We start from the raw sequence: 19,863 nt of genomic DNA, 5'->3' as shown, positions 1-19,863 counted from the left end.
GCTGTGGGAGGATATCAAGAATATCATCTAGGAAGAACCCAAAAAATCATTACAATGACAGAGGAGGAAGAAAAGACCAAGATAGATGTCAGAATAAATTCTAAATATTACACTGGAGTGCCGAGAAGCTAAAGCAAAAGGAAGAAATCAAAATATTAAGGAATTGAACACAAGATTCCAGAGGGTAGCACGGGAAGACAAGGTAAAGTACTACAAGGAAACGTGCAAAGAATTGGAGTCAGAAAATCAAAAGGGTCAAACTCGCGCAGCATTTCTTAAGCTGAAAGAACTGAAGAACAAATTCAAACCTTGAGTTGCAATAGTTAAGGATGCCCTGGGAAGAATATTAAATGACCCAGGAAGCATTAAAAGAAGATGGAAAGAAAAAAAAAAGAAGATGGAAAGAGTATACAGTCATTGCACCAAAATGAATTGGTGGACACAGAAGAATTTAATGAAATAACTCATGAGCAAGAGCCTATGGTGATGAAGAAGAAGTTCAAGTTACTCTGAAAGAATTGGCAAAAAACAAGGCCCCAGGAATTGATGGCCTACCGATTGACACATTTCAACAAACAGATGCTGCCCTGATGTGCTCACCAAGTTGTGCCAAGAAATTTTGAGGACATCCACCTGGCTTACTGACTGGAAGAGATCTATATTTGTTCCCGCTCTCCAGTCCCTTCCAAATTAGGTAGTAATTTACAAAATCATTGCTCCTGCGTCCTGCATTGTATGAATACACCACAACTTCTCAATCCATTCTTTTGTGGTCATACATCTGGGCTGTTTCTAAGCTCTTACAATGATAAATAATGCTGCTATGAACATTAGTGTATAAGACTCCATTTGAGCCTCAGTTTTCATTTTCTTTGGGTATATTCCAAGCAATGAAATAGCTGGATCATATAGAATTTTTTTGTTCAGCTTTTTGAGGAAGCTCCAAACTACCTTCCAGAGTGCTTGTACCATTATACAATCCCACTGACATTGTGTAAGGTGTCCTATCTCACCACATCCTCTCCAACATTTATTACTTGCTATCCTGTTAAACTTTGCCACAGCTACTAGAACAAGACAGTATCTTATTGTGGTTTTGATTTGCATCTTCTCTTATTGGCAGTGGTTTGAACATTTCTTCATGTGTCTGTTTGCCATTTGCATATCTTACTCTGAAAATTTCCTGGCTTTTGTTTCTTTTGTAATTGTGTTATCAGTCTTATTCTTGTGGAGGCCTGGGAGTATCCTGTAAACTTTCATTATCAGACTCTTGTCTGAGATGGTATTACCAAATGTTTGTTACCAGTAGGTAGGTTTTTTTCTCAACCTTTTGGAAAAAGTTTTTTATGAACTCAGGGATTTATTCTTTAGAAGGCCCCATTCATTAATTTTGTCCTCTTCAGATTGTCCATTTCTGGCTGTATTTGGCAGTCTCGTTATGCTGCAGACTAGGACATCTAAGCTTGATATCAGTTTATGTCTTATGAACCGTATGGTTTTGGGCTTTACTATCAGGTCTCTGATGCACCTTAAGGTGATTTTTGTGTATAGTGTGAGAAGTGGATCCTGTTTCAGCTTTCTGCAGGTGGAAGTCCAGTTTTGCCAGCACCGTTTGTTGAAAAGCTTATCATTTCCTCATTTGATAGCTTTGATCAGTTGACCATAGATAGCTTGGTCTATTTCTGAGTTCTCAATTCTGTTCCATTGGTCTTTGTGCTTGTTATTGTACCAGTACCATGTTGTTTTGGTTACTACTGCTGTGTAGTAGGTTTTGAGGTCAGGGAGTGCTATGCCTTCTACCTAATTTTTCTCAGAAGTGTTTTGCTTATTCGGGGTCTCTGCACTCTCCAAATAAATTTGACCAAATCCCTTTCCATTTCATTGAAAAAGGAATTTGGTATCTGGATTGAGATTGCGTTGAACATGTAGATTGCTTTTGGTAGGATCAACAGCATGTTTTCTTTTTCTTTTTTTTTTTTTTTTAGCTTTTAAAGTATTTCTGTCAATCCATGGTGATTAAAAAGAAAAAATATTGATGTTGTCAAAGACTTTTTTTTTTACCTGCCTCTACAATCAAAACACATGGAAGCAAAAGTTAAACAACAAAGCAGTGGATTGCATTGGGAAAATCTGCTGTCAAAGATCTCTTGAATGTACTAAAGAGCAAGGGGTATGGTGCCTCTGACCCAAACCATATCTTTTCAATTATTTCTTATATATGAAAGCTAGATAATGAATAATGAAGACTGAAGAAGTGATGTCTTCGTATTTATGGTGTAGGGGAAGAATAGTGACTACACCATGGACTACAAAAAGAACAAATTTGTCTTGAAAGGAGTCTAGCCAGAGTGCTTCTGAGAAGCAAGGATGCTGTGGTTTCATCTCGTATACTTTGGACTAGTTATCAGGAGGATTTAGTTGTTATTGTTGCTGTTAAGTATCATTGAGTCACAGGCGACTCATAGAGGCCCTATGAAGGAGAGTCCTCAACGCTTGGGTGTCTCTCATCCTCTCTCCAGGTTCATAGGGTTTCCGGAGGCAAGCTATTACGGAAGTGGATGCCACTCCTCCTTCCAAGCTGTTTAGTTGTTACAGAAGAAAAAAGCATGGAAAAGCAGAGGTTCAGTAAAGGAGAGGAAGACGCTTAATGAGATAGAATAACACAATAACTCCAACAATGGTTTAATTACAGCAGACCAGAGCAGGATCAGGTAGATTTTCTGCTGTTGTACATAGAGTTGATATGAGTCTTCTACAAATTGGTGGCACCACTACCACCACCACCACCACCACCACCACCACCACCACCACCAACCTGGTGATATATGGCAATATCCTTTTTTTATTCTGTAACTACAGCCTTGAGATTGCATCTCAACCTTAAGAAAACAAAATTCTCACCACTGGACTGATAGGCAATTATGATAGATGGAGAGAAGATCGAAACTGTCAATGACTTCATTTTCTTTGGACCTACAATCAGTACACTTGGTACTAGCAATCAGGAGATCAGGAAATAAATCGCCCTGGGAAAGTCTGCAGTCAGAGACCTCTTCAAAGTATTGAGGAGAAATAATGTTAGTCTGGGGACTAAGGTATGTCTTATTCAGGTCACGGTCTTTTCAATCATTTGCTATGCATCTGATAGCTGGAGAATAAATAAAGATGACAGAAGGAAGTTGAAGCCTTTGAGTTGTGATGTTGGAGAAGAGTATTGAATATCCAATGGATTGCCCAAAGAACAAACAGGTATGTTTTGGGGAAGGTATAGTCAGAGTGCTTCTTGGAGGCAAGGATAGTAAATCTTCATTTGACATACTTTGGGTATGTTACTAGGAAAAGCTATTCATTGGGGAGATGCATCAGTCTTAGGAAGGTGGAGGGGATTACAAAAGAGAGGAAGACTGGCAACCAGATGGACTGATACAGTTATTGCAGCAATCGGTTCCAATGTGCCAGGAATTGTGAGGATGGCAGATGATAGGAGATGGTTTGGATCTGTTGCTTATAGGGTGGCTCTGAGTCATACTTGATCTGACAGCACCTAACACCACCAATAATACTGTAACTTGTATAGTTATATTTTCTGTTTTACACTTATTTAGCACTGCTTTGTTTTATCTTTCTTCTAGTTTATTGGTACTTTCTTTTATCTTTATTATTCTTTTATTATATTTATGTAAATATGTTTGCTTAACTATTTATGACATTAAAAGTTTATTTTTATTTTATCTTATTTTTTACAATAACAAATGACATTTAAGAGTTGAAATTTTTTCTCAATCAGTGATAATTACTACTGATATTTTATTGCTTGTAGGCTCCCTAAGTGGAAAGAGCTTAAATGCATATGAATATATATTATGTGTACACAGAAATTAAGCTATCTATCCACCCACATGCCTATCTATTTACTTATCTATCTTAGTTTATTACTGTTACTATGACCAGAAAAATACCACAAGTAGGTTGTTTTGAAAAATCAGAATCTATTACCATACAGTTTTGGAAATTAGAAGTCTAAACTCAGGGCATTAGGAAAACAGATCTTTCCCTCTTCTTTCTTTTATGAGTTTTGGGAGAATATCCACCCCCCCACCCCAATTTCTGCAGCTCCAGGTATTTCTTGGTGCTTCTTGACCATCTCCTCTCAAGTGTGCCTCTGTGTCTGCATTCTCCTTTGGAAGACAATAAAGGAATTGGGTTTCTGATGCACTCAGCTTTGTATAACCTCATGAATATAACAAAAGTAAACCCCTGTTGCCAGATAAAATTGCATTTACAGATACAGATGCATATATTCTGAGGTGGCATGGTGTCCCATTGAGTGAAAACTGACCCAGAGCTGACCCTCCAGTAGATTCTCAGAGGCAGTAAATCACATGGGAGGAGAGTGCCCATCTCCTGAGGAGTACTTGGTGGATTTGAACTGCATACCTTTGGGTTGGTAGTAAAAGTTCTTAAAATTAAGCCACCAAAGCTCCCAGCATATATTTTAGGGAGAAACAATCCAGCCCTTAACACTCTCTATCTATCCCATTAAAGAAAAAAAAAATCCATGTGTTTATATAGATAACCTGCAAGTCCATCAACAATCCACAAGGCACAGTCTACCTTTCTTCTTTCCTTATTTGTAATGTCATTCTCCAATAGATTAATTGGGATGGACATCACGCTTGGAGAGGTGGAGGGTCAGTAAAGGAGAGGAAGCCCTCAATGAGATGGATTGATAGTGTCTGCAGCAATGGGCTTAAATGTATCAGGGATGATAAGAATGGTACAGAATTCTAAATGGAATTCAGATCATTTTGAGTGGCACTTAATAATCCATTATTCACAATGTATTATTTATATTTTGAAATTTCCTGAATAAAAGATTTATTTTTGTTATTTTGTGTCAATTCTTTCTGTTTAACAGAGAGACATAGTTTCAGAATTGTTACTCTATGAGAAACTTGTTGAGATATAATAAAATAATACACTAGCTTGGGTACAATACTACTGTATTTATTTTTTGCCTTACAAAATCCAGTCACAAGGGAGGTCTGGTGGCCTAGTGGCAAGAAGCTGTACTCCAATCCCAGAGGTACATGGTTCGAATGCACCAGACGCTCTGCTGGAAAAGGAGGTGCAGTCTCCTCCTGTATCAGTCCGATCTGATTTGAAGGTACACACAAAAAATAATAAAATTTTTTTAAAAAACCACCCAGAAAACCCCAAAATCTAGTCAAAATATTATTTTCTAAAGGTAGTCTCTTTATTAATCTATAGTGAAGCTTATTTATTGTGTTTTCTGTTTTGAATTGGTGTCATTTCTGGATTGCATTTTTAAATCTTCTAGTTTATTTTCTAGAAATATACCATATGCAATATTAGAGTATATTAAAAATAGCATTTTTTTATTGTTGTTGTTAGGTGTTGTTTAGTTTAGTACAACTCATAGCTACCCTATGAACAGCAGATCTGGATCCTGTCCTATCCTGTGCCATTTTTACTCTTCTTGACACACTAGCACCTATTTCAGCAGTCACTGTGTCAATCCACCTGGTTGAGGGTCTTCCTCTCCTTTGCTCACCCTCCACCCTTTCAAACATTACGTTCCTCTCCAAAGATTAGCCCCTCTTAGAAACATGTCCAAATTATGTGAGGCAATGTCTCATCATTTTTCCTCCACAGAGCACTCTGACTGCACCCTCTCCAAGACATTTTTATTTTATTATTTTTTTTTTTTTTTGGCAGTTCAGCATTCTTGTCCTATACCACAGCTCAAAGGCATGGACTTTTCTTCTTCCATGCTTATTCATTGTCCAGCTCTCAGATACATAGCAAGTGATTGAAAAGACCATGGCCTGAATAAGGCATACTTTAGTTCTCAGACCAACATCAGCCATTGAAAATCCTATAGTGCACTGATGTATCCTCATGTACACCTCATGAGGTTTCATGACAACAACTGGCTTGTATTTTTTTGTTTTGTTTAAATTTCCACCAGGTTTTTCAGTTTTCAAAGCAAAAGTCCATGATATTTCATCTCCCACTCCCTCAACTCCAGCATTCCAGGAATCGCTTCCTGTCATTTGTCGCCAATAAAGACAACTCTCAGGTGAGGGCCACATAGTCTGTTTCCACTTTCAACATTCTGACTATCACCTAAAGGGTAAAGGTTCATGAAAGCATGAGTCAGTGAGGTATCCTAACAGTATTTTTCAAAAAAGTGTTTCATAATATCACCCAACCACCTGAGGTCTGGCCCAAGATGGACAACACTGGAAATTTCTAAGGATCTCTATGATTTTTCTGAGAAAAATAAGTCTATCAAATGAGAAAGGAAAGGTCAGTGTTGGCAAATGCTTGCTTTTGAATTTCACTGCAAGTCATTTAAGAGAAAGCCAGAACATCTGTATTGGACTGGTGTGATTATTTTCATAAAAATTTACTCTTTCCATTCAACATACATTATTTGCAAGGACTATGGCTTTTCTGAAAATTGGAATTGTAGGATCTTATCTTTAGAACCGGAGGAATCATACATTCTCAACTTTCCAAATGGTAGAATTTCCTCCACCACTACTCCAGCATGGACATTTCTGTGATATGTTATTTACTGTTTGCCATGGAGCCAGAACTGACCCGTAACTGACCCTCCAGCAAGTTTTTAGAGTGGCATCCATTTTCTAAACAGCATGTCTCTGGAAACTCTATGAACTTTGATAAATGTTGATAGTTGTGGGGAACTCTGCCTTTTGTTCATACAGTCACTATGAGTCATGCTCCACTCGAAGGCAATCAACAACAACATCAATTGCACAAGAGGAGATTGCCCATCCTTCTCATATTGGAGCAATTAATATGGCTTTTTATGGTGGCTTTGTAACTTTCACCGAATGACCTGGTGGTCTTATACAAATGTGAAGGGCTTGTTACCTACTAAGGGGATTGGGTAGCTTGATAATGTAAATAAGAAGCATGTAATTTATGTGAAGTTTTTCCTGTTAGGTGCTATAGAGTTGACCATGACTCACAGTGACCCTATGAACATCCAAACTGAACCTTTCCCTGTCCTGCACCATCACCAAGACCTCCTCTGTGGTCAAGTTCATTGTTGTAGTCACTATGTCAGTCCATCTTGTCGAGGATCCTTCTCTTTTTTCAGAGACTTTGTGCCTTTCCCAGTGTGATGTCTTTTCCCAAAGATTGGCTTCTCCTGGCAACATGCCCAAAGTATTATGAAACAAAATTTCATCATCTTTGCCTTTAAGGATGCAACTCTTGTTGCAATTTCTTCAAGATATATTTATTCTTTTAGGGGAAATCCACATTCAAGAAACACAGTGAATACCAAATAAACTAGACTTCCCCAAACCCCCCCCAAACCGTCAAGACATATCATAGTCAAATTCTCCAAATTAGATTATAAGAATAGAATACTAAAAGCAGCATAAAAACAAACAAACAAAGAGTCACCTACAAAGGGGAAATAATTAGATTAAGTTTTTTTTCAGCTGAAAACATGTGAGTTAGAAGAAAACAAGTGCCAGCCATGGAACCTATACTCAACAAAGCCCTCCATCAAATATGAAGGAGAAATTAGATCCTTTGCAGAAAAGAAGGAATCTAAGGAATTTGTGAAAAAAGACCAAAACTATAAGAAATTTTAAGTGAAGTCCTTCACACGGAGACATCAAGAGAAAATGCACAGACAGAAGTAATCAGAAACAACAGAAAAAGACACATGGGAAAATGGCAACAGTAAAACCTGGCCTGATAATAATCATACTTGATATGATTAGACTAAATGCACCAATCTAGAGAAAAAGAGTAACAGAAAGGATTAAAAACAAAACCCCTCAATATGTTGTCTACAAGAGACATATCTAAAAAAGAAGAAAAAGACAGACTCAAAGTCAAAGAGCAGAAAAATAATATACCATGCAGATGGCAACCATAAAAAAGCAGGAGTGGCAATACTACTCGCTGATAAAATAGACTTCAGAATGAAAACCACCATAAAAGATAAGGAAGGGCATTATATACTGATTAAAGGCACAATAGATCAAAGAAGACATAATCTTGGTCAACATCTATGCACAAAATGATAGACTTGCAAAATACATAAAACAATGGTTAACAGAATTGAAGAAAGAAATAGACAGCATCACAATAGTGGTAGGAGACTTCAGCACACCACTATCACCAAAGGATAGATGAACTCAAAAGAAATTTGACAAAGATGCAGAAGATCTAAACTATACAATCAGCCATCTAGACCAAGTAGATGTATTCAGGGCACTGCATCCAACTAAAACTCAATTCACTTTATTCTTAAGTGCACATGGTACATTCTTCAGATTGGTCACATATTAGGACACAAAGCAAGCCTCAACAAATTGAAAAACATTGAATTAATACAAAGTTTCTTCTCAGACCTCAGTGTCATAAAACTAGAAATTAACTACATGAGGGTAAAGTTTAGAAAACCAACAGCACTTAACAACAACAATGGTTAAACTATCACTATATATAGATGATATGATAATGTACACAGAAAACCCCAAGGACTCAATAAAAAAACTTTTAGAGCTAGTAGATAAATTTAGTAGAGTGGCTGGATATAAGATCAATATCCAAAAATCAGTAGGATTCCTCTACAGTAACAAAGATAACTCAGAGAAGGAAATAAGAAAGCAATACCATTTACAACAGCCAACCACAAATTGAGATACATAGGAGTGAACCTAACTAGAGACACAAAAGACATGTACAAAGGAAACTACAGAACATTTTTGCGAGACACAATAAAAGACATTAAAAAAATGGGAAAATATACCCCATTTATGGATAGGAAGACTCAATATTTTGAAATGATCCTACCAAAAGCAATCTACATGTTCAATGTAGATACCAAATTCATTTTTCAAGGAGATTGAAAGGGAAATTGTCTCCTTTTTTGGAGAGAAAAGAGACCCTGAATAAACAAAGCACTTCTGAAAACAAAAATTAAGTGGGAAGCATAGCACTCCCTGACCTCAAAACACAACAGGAGTAACCAAAACAACATGGTACTAGTACAAGGACCCGCACATAGACCAATGGAATAGAATCGAGAACCTAAGAATGGACCCAGTTATCTACGGTCAACTGATACTCAGCAAGGAAATTGTCATTGTTGTCGTTGATTGCCATCCAGTTGAGCATGACTCATAGTAACCCTATGAATAAAAGGCTTGAAGACTTTCTACAACTATCATCATTTATTAAAGTTCAAAGAGTTTCTAGAGGCATGTTGTTTAGGAAATGGATTCCTCCTGCTTCCAAAACAAGGAAATAAAACCTCTCAAATGGGGAAATGATAACCTTTTCAACAAATGGTGCTCATAAAACTGGACTGCTATCTACAGAAAACGGAAACAGGATCCACATCTTACACCATCTACATAAATTAAGGTGGATCAGAAACCTGGGATTAAAGCCGCAAACCATAAAGTTAATAAGAGATAAAGTGGGATCAAGCTTTGACAGTCTAGTCTATTGTATAAAGAGACTGCCAAATACAGCCAGATATGCACAATCTGCAGAGGATAGAATTGATGACTGAGACCTTCTAAAGATTAAATCCCTTTGTACATCAAAAACTTATTCCAACAGAGTGAAAAGAAAACCTACTGATAGGCCTAAAATCATTTGGCAACACCATTTCAGAAAAGAGTCTCATATCAACAATTTACAGAATCCTACAGGGCCTCCACAAGAAAAAAAATAACACAATTACAAAATGGGCAAAAGACATAAAAAGACTTTTCACAGAGGATGATATTCAGATGGCCAACAGACACATAAAGAAATGCTCAAAATCGCTGACAATAAGAGAGATACAAATAAAAACTACAATGAGGTAACATCTCACTCTGATAGCAGTGGCAAAGTTTAACAGGACAGCAAGTTATAAATGTTGGCAAGGATGTGGCAAGAAAGAAACTCTTATACACTGTTAATGGAATTGTAAAATGATTTAATCACTCTGGAAGGCAATTTGGCATTTCCTCAGAAAGCTGAACATAGAAATTTCATGTAACTCAGCTATTCCACTGCTTGGAATGTACTCTGAGAAAATGAGAACTGAGGCTCAATGGAGACTTGTACACCAAAGTTCACAGCAGCATTCTTACCATCACAAGAACATAGAAACAGCCCAGATGTCCACCCACAAGCTAATGGATTAAGAAGTTATGATATGTTCACATAATAGAATACTACAAAGCACACAGGACCAATGATTTTGTAAATGACTACCTAACTTGGAAGGGACTTGGAAGAAAACATTATGCTAAATGAACAAACTCAGTTCCATAAGGACAAATACTATATAAGACCATTATTGCGGAACATGTATGAGGATTCAAGACAGGAAGGGTGGAAGCAAAGGGGTGAAGATGTGAGGGGTAAGGGTGTGTAACCAAAGGGTTGCACAATTTGAGGGTGAAAGGAGAGGTGGATAAAGGAAATTAGAAAGATCTGGCATGAAAAAAATGCATATGAACTTTGTTAAGTATGGTTTACTTATACTTTATACTGGCCTGGCTGTATAAAATAAAAAAATATTTTCAAAAAGATTTGGTGTTTTTTTGCAGTCCTTTGGATAATTAATGCACTTTTCCAACGCAATTCAGAGATAGTCATTATTCTTCAGTCTTCCTTTTTTATTGTCCAACTTTCAGATATACAGGAAGTAGTTGAAAACACCGTGGCTTGGATCAAATGTATCTTAGTCTTTGAACTCACATTTTTGCTCTTTGGCACTTAAAAGAGGTTCTTGATAACAGATTTTCCCAGTGCAAGACATCTGTGGTTTCTTGACGGCTGGTACTAAGGATGTTGATTATAGATCCAAGTAAGATGAAATTGTTGACAATTTCAATCTTTTCTACATCTTTAATGATGTTGGCTATTGACCGAGTGGTAAGAACTTTTGTTTTCTTGATGTTGAGATGTAATCAATATTGAAGGTTGTAGTCTTTGATCTTTTGCAGTAAATGTTTCATATCTTCACTTTCTACAAGTTGAATGATCTCCATACGGGTGGTTGTTGGTATGTCTTCCTCCAATCCTAATGACATACAGAACTGGGTTCAGATCTTTTGTTCATAGGGTATGAGTCGTATTTGACTAGATGGCACCTAACAACAACAACACCACCACCGCCACCACCACTTACTCTCATAACTGTGAGTGAAGTCTGTGAGTTCTTAGTATGGCCATCCACTGTAGTGAAATCTTGAACCCAGCAGAGATGTAGTAAGTGCCTTGGATGGGACCATTGGTGTTAGGACTGGTAAACCAGGTGGAGGGTGAAGATAGGCTTTATCTTATCGGATCAGCCTTGGGCTATTGGTGATGGTGATGCTCATTCTTAACAATACACATTTAAAGGAGCTCAGATACCATGACCACCATTCTTTATTACAATTCCAAATGGCTCTAATATTATTTTTGGTATCAGTTCTTCCTAACATGCAAAATTATATGGCATGTTGATTTTTACTATTTGAAACTTCTTTCTTTATTGCTGTGGGGAAAAGTCACCAATGGCTTCATGATTGTTATGCTTAACCATCTGTGACATGCAGAACTTTAGTCCCCTGGACTTTCACGTTCTACTGTTACTTCTGTGAGTTTATATTGAATGACAAAAGAGATACATTTTTTTTTGTGGTTCTGATTAAGATTATTAACCAGATTATTTTAAAATAGGAGATTCCCCCAAATCCAGAAAACATGGTCCCCATGAATTAGAACCCACTTGATGGCAAGTAACAATGAAAGCAACACCTAATTCTAATCTCAATCTAATAAACTCTTAAAAGCTCTAGTTGGTATCATAAGGTGAAGTAAAAACTTTGAGTCAAGAGAATGATGAGGCATGCTATTGTTGCCTTGAAGATGAAAGGAACCATATACTAAGTAATTGGAACCATAAGGAACTGAATTCTACCAGTAGCCTGAATGAGCTGGGACATGGAATCTTCCCTAAACCCCTCAAAGAGCTTAAACCAGTCAACACCACCCCTTCATTTAAATTTTTGAAACCCAGAGCAGAAGACCCAGCTGAGCCATATTTTACCAAAACTCTTGAACAACAGAGCTATGAGATTTTCTTATGATTTAAAGAGTCACCAAAGACTCTTGGTTTCCTTCATACTTTGTCATTCAAATTCTGGCTAACTCTAGTTCTGTTTTAGGTACTTGTGCAATAGCTCTACTACCCTATTTCAAATGCTATTTGGACCACTTTAGTTCTGTTCCAAGGGTGAGTATATCCCTGCCACATGCCCAACTCTCCCCTAACCTACATGTGGCCAATGTAAATTATGAGTGACAAACAATACCAGATTGCTCAAGGCCAAGGGGTTTCTCCTGGGAAGACTGGGAAGTGGAATTCCCCTTGAGGCTTTAGTTTTAAAACTGGAAAAACCTGAGGAAAACTAGGACAAGTGGTCAATCTACTTTAGTCATGCATGTGTTGCATGGAGGATGTCCCCAGGTTTCAACCTGGACTTGGGTAGGCAGATTATCTAATGTGATTTAGTAAGTTCAATGAGAAAAAACACCACAAAGTTAATGAATAGGGATGTACAAAGATAAATAAATCCTGGGTTTTTAAAAAAAATTATTTTATTAATTTTAATGAGCATTTACAGAGATTTTGAATTTCCATTCATTCATTGTTGAACTTTTCTCCCTGTCCCCTGCCCCCACTCCAGTTCACTCCTCTCTTTGAAAAGTAAAAGAAAAATTCCTTCATTGGTATACAATCCCCCTGTCCCTAGTACACTCCACTACGCAACCTTCATTCTGGACTCTTGTGATAACCATAATACCCTATCATAAACTGTTCTCTCCCTCATCTGTTTCAATGCAGTATACATAATTCATGCAGTATTTCTCAGTCTTTCCACAACTATGAAAAATCATCTCACTCCAGTCAGAACAGCAAAGTTTGACAGAACAGCATGCAACAAATGCTGGCGAGGTTGTGGAGAAACTGGAACCCTTATTTACTGTTGGTGGACGTATAAAATGGTGCAACCACTGTGAAAAGTGGTGTGGCGTTTTCTCAAAAAGTTGCAAATAGAGATACCATTTCACCCAGCAATTCCACTACTGGGAATATACCCTAAACAGACCATATCTGCACACTCATGTTTCTTGCAGCTTTGTTCACAATAACAAGGAGTTGGAAACAATCAAAGTGCCCATCAACTAACGAATGGATAGAGAAGCTGTGGTATATTCACACAATGGAATACTATGCTGCATTGAAAAACAAGTAACTCATGGATGGATATTATTCAGAATGGGTGACTCCGGAGGACATTATGCTGAGTGAAATAGCTCAGTCACAAAGGGACAAATACTGCATAGTGCCGCTGTTGTAGAATGGGACTTACATCAGGGTTGGGGTAAAACTCCTGCTTCTTTTTCTCTCCTTTTGAATAGTTTTGAGTGAAGAAAGGTTGCCTCAAGCTGCAGCAGGCACTTTTCAACCCAAGCAATCAAGCCTAAGTACCAAGCGATTATACTGATAGAGGAGAAAGATGAAGATGAAGCAAGTCCAAGTCCTTGGGCACATGATTGTCTCTCTGCACAGCAATGCATTTCTGAGCATCCTGTTATGGAAGTGAATATCATCTTACCACTTTCAGTCAAGTATATGGCTTCTTGCAGTTGAAAACATCTTTACACATAAGATTTCATGGCTATTCATGGCTTTGTTGACCTCTCTGAAGGCTGTAGAATAGTCTCCCATAGCACTTTCATCACATTGCACTGTCCAGTTTCCAGGTCTCTATTTCTCCTTACTTAGCATTCTGGTTTATAAAGATTAATACAGTTTTCCCTCAAACACAGATGTTAAAGTTAAAGTAGACATTGAAGGTGACATAGAGACTTTGGCAATGCAGCTCAGGAGCAATAAAGGCAGATGAAGTTAGGAGTTAAAAGCAAGACAGGACTTCAGAACTATTTTCTCACTTCTTTGAGGAATTGCAGATGTTAAGAAGTATACAAGTTGACAGGTTAGGTTATGGAATGAAGTTATCCAGGGCAGCGTCAGGGGATATAATCCTGTGAATTTGGAGAGACAGCATGGAAAACACCAACCAGCATTGAATATCGTGTTTGCATGTTCAACATATCTAACCTCCCTATAGAGATAGGTTAAGCCAAGGGACTTGGCAGCTAAGAATTCAGAACCATGAATGTGAAATCACTAAACACTTAAGATGCATGACTGGTTCTGAGGATAAAATGAATGTTATGATTCATTTTATATTTCAACTTGATTAGGCTCTCATTCTCAGTGATTTGTCCCAATACTAGGCTAATTACTGCAGTCATACAGTTGTGCTATCAAGTTGCTTGCTACATAGTGACCCTATGCACAATATCCTTGAAACCTGTCCTATTCTGAGAGCCAATCTCACTGTCTCCAAACACACAACCCCTATCACCCCAGTTACTGCGTCAGTTCATCTCATATATGCTGTCCCTACCCTTCCAAGTACAATGTCCTTCTCCAAGAATTAGTCCCTCCTGGAAACATGCCCAAAGTATGTGAGACAGAGCTTCAAAATCCTGGCCTCCAGAGAGCAACTTGGTTTCAACCTCTCCAGGACAGACCTCTTTATTTTCTTGGCAGTCCATGGTATGTACAATAATCTTCTCCAGCACCAAAACTCAAAGAAATCAATTAGATGTGGTTAAATAAGTTAGTCTTAAGTTAGTCTTTGATGAAGCATATAACCCTTTTTTTTTTACTGAAATGGGATGTAATACAATATAATTATTCAATATCTATTGTAATGTAGTATGTTGACCTTCCCTAATGTAATACAAGCAATAAATTGCTAAGGTCAATCAATCACCCACCAAGTAAAGGGTAGATCCTAAAGACAATCACTTAGGAACTATAAAAAGATAGGACACACACGTCTACACCGTAGAACACCACATGTCAAGACCAGACACAGCGAACTCCAGTCATTGTCAGTAACAGCAGGAAAGAAGCTCACAGAAGGAATCAGCACATTGAGACACTTACTGGAACTTCCATTCTCCATAAAGGGGAGAAAATGGTTTTTGTTCCTGAAAGCCAATAATTAGTACTTATTTTATGGATGCACTAGGTGACTATGACAATGTGTCCAAGTGCAGCACAGATCAGCAACAACAACAACAACAAATCTATCGTTATCTTAACAGTTGATATTGGAATAGTAAGTATGACATAGGAATGGGAAGGACTTTTTAGTAATTTCAGAGATATGTGATTGATTTTCTTCATATTTATGGAAACATTTTGTAATCCTGAACATAAACATAATGACAAGAGCTCCCATGGGCTCATTCCTGGGTGATTGAGATCTTCTAAATCTATCTCTAGCCTCATGCCCTAAATTTTAGTAGCAAAGTTTTCATAATTTCAAAATTTCAAGGAGACAGTTTTTAGAGTTGCTAGGTGAGTTATAGCGGAAAACATGATTGCTTCTATTTACATGTATAGGCATCACCTCTTCATGATTACATCCTAATGTTTTATAAGGAGCAAATTATAGTATGATGGACAATGACTAGGGATGATAGAAGGAGAATTGATGCCTTTGAGCTGTGGTGCTGGAAAGAGTATTGAATATACCATGGACTACTCGGAGAACAAACATATTCATCCTAGAGAGGGTGAGACCAGGCTGCTCCTTGGAGGTAAGAATTCTGAAGCTTCATCTGACATACTCTGGACATGTTGCAAGGTGGAACCTGTCCTCGGAGAGGGACTTCATGCTTGGTAGGGTGGAGGGACAGTGCAGGAGAGGAAGGTCCTCTATGAGGTGGATTGATTCAGTGACTGGGATAGTGGGGGTAGATGTATCAGAAACAATAAAATTGGCACAGCATAGAGCAGGGGTTTAGGACTGTTGTACATAGGGCTGCTATGAGTCATAGGTGACTGATGACACATAACAACAAAATTCTGGTCTAGTCTAGTCTAGTCTAGTCTAGTCTAGTCTAGTCTAATCTACAAGCTTGGAAGCAGGAATGGCATCCACTTGTGAAACGGCTTGCCTCCAAAACCTCTATGAACAGTGCTCAGGTCTTTTGTTCATAGGGTTGCTATGAGTTGTCTAAGACTCTACAGCACCTAACAACAACAACAACATACTATTTATACAAACACACTGCAATCTCAAAGTCATGCAGTTCAAATCCACCAGCTTCTCCATGAGAGAAGGAGACACAATCTCCTCCCATGTGATTTACTGCTGTGATTTACATGTGTAAACCTACTGGAGAGTCAACTATGGGTTGATTACCTCTTGATGGTACACAGTAACAGCAATCTATCTATCTATCTATCTATCTATCTATCTATCTATCTATCTATCTATCATTGATCTATATCATAAAATACAATGATCTATGGCTCAACTGTCTCAACATCCCAGTATCTTCCACTGACTAATAAAATTCGTGGCATCCACGTCTAAACAACATGTCTCTGGAAAGCTATGAACTTTGAGAAACAACGATAGTTATAGAAAAGCTTCAGGTCTTTTGTTCAGGGTTGTTAATGAGTCGTGCTTGACTCAATGACAATCAACAACAACATTTTAGTGACATGTAACTTTAGTGGTATGTGTCTTTTACCAGCTTGATTTCTACTTCTCCATTCAGTCTCATCTACAAACCTTTCTTTAGCTGCCCCATATGTCCTCTGATGTAAAACAGTGAGTAGTCAAAAAAACCCACAGCAACACAACACAACACAACACAACACAACACAACACAACAGTGAGTAGTCACTGTCTTCCAAATTCACCTCCTACCTTCTCAATTTTGTTGGTACTGTTTCACTTCATATAGGGTATTTTTTTTTACCCCATGTATTCCTGATAAAACTGCTCAACACCGTCTATACTTCTCAAAGACAGGTGTACCTAGTCAAATATCCGGCACTTAAAATATGCCCCACTGAAGTAAGATGAGCTGAGCCCAAATCCATCTCTTTGTAATTTGAAATTTTTTACTCTTACTTGAATTTCTACAAGACAAATCTGTTGCCTCTTCTATATATTCTATGAAGCATTTGAAGGACATATCTTTAATTCTTGCTTTTCTAGATGACTCTTCAAGGGGTTACAGTGACACAAGTTGTGCTCATAATAAACCTTTATTATTGTGCAGAGATTTTGTTTCAGTATTATTTCGTTGAACTCACAAACAACTCTATGAGGAAGGCAAAGTAGATACGAATCTGTTACTATCACATGCTACTGCTGACAGGACAGTTTTAGAAAAGATAAGTCACTTCTGCGAAATGGCCAAACTCTTAACTTCAATAAGGAATATTTTAGTACATTCAACTCAAATCCCAATGTTCTCTTATATACTATATGGGGTTTCAGCTGTCCTGGCTTCTTTACTCTGAATTACCTCTCTCTCTCCTCCTTATTGTCCTTGAGTTAAAACCAACACATAGCTGACTCTCCAGTGGATTTTTGGAGGCTGTAAATTGTAGAGGAGGACGTTGTGCATCTTTTCCTATAAGGTTAACTGTTGTTGTTATTATGTACCATTGAGTTGGAACCGACCCATGGTTGACCCTCCAGTGGGTTTTCAGAGACAGTTAAATGAATGGAAGAAGATTGCCCATCTTTCTCCCACAGAGAAGCTTGGAGACTTGACCCTCCCCTGCCTTTGGAATTGCAGCTCAGATTCTTACCACTAGGCTACCAGAGCTCCCTATGAAGATACAAGTGGATTCAAATCTCCTGAAAGGCATCACTTTTGGGTCAGCAACGCAACTCCTTACAGAATGTGTCGCACCCCCAGAGCAGAATCTTCTCTAGTTTGGATCACCTCTCATTGCCTTATTTGTTTGGTGTGAGTACTGTGCATTCTAATCCTTTTTTTTCTTTTTTCTGAAAAAATGATGTATCAGAGAGATTGTTGAGTAGTACTGATCAGACCCCAACAACATAAAGATGTTCATTCTAAGCACCTGGAGTCTCTATCCAAAGCAGCCACGCTGTGCTTAATTACAGCTGGCCTCTGACAGACTCTACAGATGTAAAGACCAGAATTGTCACAATTGTTTTACCAAAAGGACATGATTTTTGACCAGGTGATCCTGACGATCTCCTAAATTTGAAACTTTCCAGAATCCATAGAAATTCCACCTTTTGATGTGACAACCAGCAGAGTTGAATTCTTTCTTCATCTAAATCATAAATGTGCACATCTGTGGTTTTGGGGCTTTTGATGGCTCCCCCCCCCACTTCGTAATTTGTATTATGTGTGAGAAGCCCTAGTGGTGTAAGAGTCAAAAGAGTTAACTGCTAACCCATTGAAGTGTGACTTGAACCCATCACTTACTCTGTGAGAGAAAGATGAGATAATCTACTTCTGTAAAGTTTTACAGCCTTGGAAACACTGGGGCTAGTTCTGTGTTCTGAAGGTCACTAGAAGTCATAAGGGACTTGATAGTAACGGAGGGGGGTGTAATACATGTGCTATGAGCATGTATGTTACTGTTACATTCCAGCGTGCTGGTCTATATTGTGAGGTGCGTTGTATTGCATGTAGTGGGTGTTTGTCTGTGGAGAGTGTATGCGTATTGCGTATGTGTGTGTGTATGCTGGTAGTGGAGGGAGAAAGGATCAAGGCAGAAGGAATCTATCTTTTCACTAAGAATGACAGGAATGTAGAAAAACCTTCTCTAAATCCCTAATCTCTTCACCCAAGATTAAGCACACAAAATTGTTGGCTTGAAGAAGTCAAAATCTTCATGACTCCAAAGAGACAAGAGCAGAGCGAGGGAAAAAGCTTAGTTTCATACCAGCAAAGAGATAAAGCGGCTTCAGCTCCGAATGACAGTTTGAGCAATATGCCCTAATCCGATTACCAGGGAATTCCATGTCACTCTAAATTAATGGTAGATTTTAAAAAATGTTCATTATCCAAGGACTTCAGTTTTTTTCCTTGGTTGAAATAACCCTGGCTTCAAGTTCATGTCTAAGGGACAGGAGGCTGAGGTTAGACTATGATGAGAGGCAGTAGAGTCTCCTCTGTTTTAAGAGTTCTTTGTTCTCCAGGACTTTGTTTCAGCTGTCAGTTTGTCCTCTTCCAAAATACAGAAGGAGGAGTGGGACTAAAGGGCTGAGGCAAAGAAAAGTCTGCTTTTGGTTCTCTGAATGGAAAATGTGAACATTAAGTACATTTGCTGCCTCTAAATCTCCTGGCTGAAACAATTCCTGATTTAAAAATAGTCCTATGAGATTTAGCATCTTTTAAGGCTCCCTTTATTTGGATGAAAGGGGAGTTAGAATGGTGAAAGAGTGGAAAGGTATCATTCTATTACAGAGTAAATTAGCCTGTGGGGACTTTGGTGGAAAGCCTGCTGTGAGAATGGGCACAAGCATATAACACAGAAATATCAAACATACCATGACCCTGAATTTCAACCTTTTTGCTCCTGACTTTCAAATCTGAATCATGTCCTTTAAGACTGAAGGTCATTACTTATATGGAATCTTGATATTTTATGCATTTCCTCATGAAGTACTTTCTAAAGTAGACCTTGTATGTGTAAGATTGTGCTTGGAATAAAAGCTCACTTGGGAAGTAGTAGGCAAGTGATTTAGATTTATCCACCCTTTGTTTCAGAGGGCGTTAGTGATTGAGTGGTAGAATTCTTACCTTCCATATAAGAGACTCAGGTTCTATTCCCACCAATTCACTTCACACAAAGCTGTCAGTGGAGGCTTGGAGATTTCTATGATACTAAACCATTTTCAGAAGGCTTTCCAAGTT

Source organism: Elephantulus edwardii, unplaced genomic scaffold (assembly GCF_000299155.1).
Source record: "Elephantulus edwardii isolate Elephantulus edwardi_28Jun2011 unplaced genomic scaffold, EleEdw1.0 scaffold00346, whole genome shotgun sequence".
Taxonomy (NCBI): domain Eukaryota; kingdom Metazoa; phylum Chordata; class Mammalia; order Macroscelidea; family Macroscelididae; genus Elephantulus; species Elephantulus edwardii.
Note: the sequence above shows the minus strand (reverse complement) of the source record.